The sequence below is a fragment of the Coenobita brevimanus genome, chromosome 87 (genome assembly GCF_032717465.1).
Source record: "Coenobita brevimanus isolate Jiangsu-jjx chromosome 87, ASM3271746v2, whole genome shotgun sequence".
NCBI classification, from domain to species: domain Eukaryota; kingdom Metazoa; phylum Arthropoda; class Malacostraca; order Decapoda; family Coenobitidae; genus Coenobita; species Coenobita brevimanus.
The window spans coordinates 22,825,563-22,829,781 of NC_137040.1; positions in this window are offsets into that span (position 1 = coordinate 22,825,563).

The following is a 4,219-nucleotide window of genomic DNA, read 5'->3' on the forward strand; positions in this document are numbered from 1 at the left end:
TAATAGGTGTAGGACAGAGAGAGAGAGAGACAGAGACAGAGACAGAGAGAGAGACGTGTCTTAGTATAAGTTTTTTTGCTGCACTGCTTAACTTTAAATGTAATTCTAATGTATTCCTATGTAACTAACTCCTGTGTAATCTGATGGGTACTCAAGCTGGAGAGAGAGAGAGAGAGAGAGAGAGAGAGAGAGAGAATTGGGTCCTGAGAGAAAAGAAGAGAGAGAGAGAATGGGGTTCTGAATGAGAGAAAAGGAAGAAAGGAAAGAATTGTACTTGTAAAATGGGGGAAGGGGGTAGTGGGGATGGAGAAATAATAGGAGATGGAGAGGTAAGAGGTAGTGGGAGGAAGGATGGAGAGAAGGAGAGATGGGGGGATAGATAAAGGGAGAGAAGGATAGAGGCATTAAAGTGGGGGATAGGGAGAGGGAAGGATGGAGAGAAATGGGGAGGAAGAAGAGGTGATTGGGAGGAATAGGAAGGGGAAGATGGATGGAGGGGATGGTGGAGGAGGGGAGGTATTAGGAAGGAGAGCATGATAGGATGGAGATAAGGAAAGGGAGAGGGGGAGGAGTAATGGAAGGGAAGGGGAGAAGGAGGAATAGGGAAAAGGGAAGGGATAGAGAGAAGGAAGGAACAATGATGGTGGAGGTGAGGTGACTGAGAGGATGGTAAGGATGGAAAGAGGTGTGCAGGGCTAGTTATAAGAGAAAAGGATGGAGGGAGGGATGGAAGGGTAGAAGCCAGGGGAGGAGGTGACTGGAAGAAGGAGGAATAGAGAAGGATGGAGAGAAGGATGAAGGAAGTGTGACAAAAAAGGCGACTGATGAAGGAGAAGGAAGGAGGGAAGGATTGAGGTGATGTGGTAGGGGGAGGAGAAGGAGGGAAGAAGGGAGGGGTGGGGGAAGGATGGAGAAGATATGGTAGGGCGGGAGGAGGGGAGAGGGGAGAGATTGAAAAAAAAAAAAAAACATTGATGGGGAGAAAAGACATGACTGAAAAGGGGGAGAGAGAGACGGGTGAGGGGGAGAGATGTGGGGAGATGGGGAGAGACGATTGAAAGTGAGGAGTGGGAGAGGGAGTATGTGGTGGAGGGAGGGGGAGGGGGGAGGGGACATGAACTTACGTGAGACAACTCTAAATGTTCCTAAGAAGGGGGGGGAGGGGAGGGATAAGAGAGAGAGAACAAGGGAAGATGGGGGGGAGGGCTGGAGGAAGAAGAATAAAGATGTGGGGAGGAGGAGGAGAGGGTGGGGTGAGGAAGGGGAGTGGGGGGACATGCCCAAACGACTGCCCGGGGGTAGGGGATGTGGTCAGCAGGGGGGGGGGAGGAGGGGAAGAAAGGTGGTCAGGAAGGAAGGGACGAAGAGAAAAAAAGGCGAGAGAGATAGAGAGAGAGAGAGTCGCTCATTAGCTGGTCTGGTTTTAATATTAATAGATGGAATTACAAAGAAATGAAAATGTTTGAGAATGAGAGAGAGAGAGAGAGAGAGAGAGAGAGAGAGAGAGGGGGGGGGAGTCAACCACAAGCCTCCCACCCCACCCACCTCACCCTCTGCAAAACCAACCGGCCGGAAAACAGAAAGAAGGAGTACTCAACAGGAGCTGGGGGGGGGGGAAGGGGAAGAATATAGAGGAGGAGGAGGAGAAGGAGGAAGAGGAGAAAGAGGAAGATGATGATGATGATGATGAATACGGATATGGAGCAGGAAGAGATGAAAAATGTGAATGGAAAAATATGAAGGAGGAAGGGGAGGAGTTGGACTGAGAGGGAGAAAAAAAAAAATTTGAGAGGAAATGGAAGAAGGAGGTAGAGGAAGAGGAGTGAGTGGCAAAAAGCAACGATGGTAAGGGGGAATGCATGATGAACTGAATGGAGGAGGAGGAGGAGGTGGTGCTAAGAGTAAGGAGGTGAGGAAGAAAAGGGAAGGAGAAGTGAGAGGTAAGAAGGAAGGAGGATGGAGAGAGAGGATCAGTGTCTGGCTTATCACTCTTTCCTTGTTATTTATGCAAAAGAGAGAGAGAGAGAGAGAAATCATCCCAGAGCCTGACGAATACACATGGGAAAAATCGAAACCATCTGAAAAACACATTAGAGATAGTGTTTTCATTGTATTTCGCCAGTTGTCAATTTTCCTCAGACGGAACTGGGAAAATAGGTGTTTTTTTGAGTGTACAGATGGGATCCTCGGGCTGAAGGGTTGTGTATGATATAGGCTTTCAAAAAACACCAGAAAAACACGCAAACATTCACGATACTCTCTTCACTCAAATTTGGCCCAAACTTTGCCGTCGCTCAGTCATAAATGCTGGGCTGTAACAGTAGGTGAACACTAAAATACGGTGCTAGTCAGGAAGAAGTGCTGTGAAACGGGTGTAGAGTCAGTGTATTATTTTCTCACTGAACTTTGGGAAATAACCTGCAAAAGGGTGAGTATCCCCGTCAAATTAATGTAATCGAATTCATCCACATACGAGATAAATAGATAGATAGATAGAAGGGGGGACTGTGTGTGTGTGTGTGTGTGTGTGTGTGTGTGTGTGTGTGTGTGTGTGTGTGTGTGTGTGTGTGTGTGTGTGTGTGTGTGTGTGTGTGTGTGTGTGTGTGTGTGTGTGTGTGTGTGTGTGTGTGTGTGTGTGTGTGTGTAAACCTCCACACATAGATCGTACATACATATATTATAATCTCTGTTGGGTCTAAAATGTGTTGTAGGTACTGAACAGATAATGAGAGAGAGAGAGAGAGAGAGAGAGGGAATGGATGGGAGAAGGAAAGAAGAAAGAGGGAAGCAGTAGGGGGAGCGAGAAGAAGGGAAGGGGGAAGTAGAGGTAGGGGGAGACTAGAGAGAGGGTAGAAGGGAAGGGAGAGTAGGGAGGTGGTAGGGAAGAGGAGAAAAAGGAGAGAGAAAAAGGGAGGATGGAGAGGGAGAAGAAGAGAGTGGTTGGGAGAGAGAAGGGAAGGAAAGGACAGGAAGAGAGAAAAAAGGGAGAGAGGAGAGGAGAGGCGGGAGGGAGGAAAGAAGAGGGGGAGGAGAGAAACTAGTGGGAGGGAGGAGAGAAGGAGGTAGAGGGAGTAGAGAAGGGGGGTGAGGGAGGGCCAATAGACAGAGAGGAGTGGTGTGAGGGACAAAAGGGGGAGATTTATGTGGAGATACTGCGTGCTGGGAACTGATAGTGGAGGCGTGAGAGGGAGGGGGAGGGAGGGAGGGAAGGAGGGAGGTATATAAGTAGAAAGGGTGGAAGGGAGGGAGGGAAGGAGATGGACGCAAGGAGAGAAGGAGAGCGTCAGGTTTGTAGGTAGAAATGGAAGGAGGTGGAAAGGAGAGTGAGATGCATGAGGAGGATGAGGAAGGCAGAGGGAGAAGGAATTATGACAGGGAGGGGAGGGCAGCAAGCAGACTAAGTGGCAGAGAGAGAGAGGCAAAAGAAGAAGGAAGACAGCGAGAAGAATTGAAGGAGAAACAGGGGGAGGGAAGAAGTAGCATAGAGCCAGGTAGGGAAAGGTGAGGTAAGGGAGGAGGAGGAGGAGGAGGAGGGAAGGAGGTTGCAAAGGAGGAGGAGAATGAGAAGGTGAAGGATGGTGAGGGAGAGAAAAAATTCAAGTCGGGAAAGAAGGAGGAGGAAGGCAGAAGTGAGGGAGGGAGGGAGGAAAGGAGAAACGGAGGGGGAGGAGGTAGTTGAGGAGAGGGAGGGAGGGAGAGAGAGAGAGAGAGAGGGAGGAAAGGAGACAAAGCAGGAAAGGTGAGGCAGGGAGGAACAGACAACAGGGAACCAGGAATGAGGGAGAGGAGAGGGAGAGAGGGAAGGAAAAAGGGGGAGAAAGATAGGGAGAGAAAAGAGGGAGGGAGGAAAGCGAGAGAAGGGGAGAAAGGTAGACAATTAGAGGTAAGGAGAGAGAGGAGAAGAGAGGGTAAGGGAGAGAGACAGGGAGGGAAAAGGCTGGAGAGTAAGAACTGTAGGCAGCAGAGAGAGAGAGAGAGAGAGAGAAAGCAGAATTAAGAAAACTGAGGAGAAAAGGAAAAGAGAAAGCGATGAAAAGAAGAGTAAAGGACGAAAGAGATAAATGAAGCGTGAATAGAGTGAGTGAGAAAGAGAAGGAGAGAGAGAGGGGGGGGGTGACGAACAAAGAGGGATGAAGAGGAAAGAATAAAAGGGGGAGTGCAAAGAGTGAAGGCTGATAGAGAGTGGAAGAGGTTGCAGACATGGAGAGAGAGAGAGAGA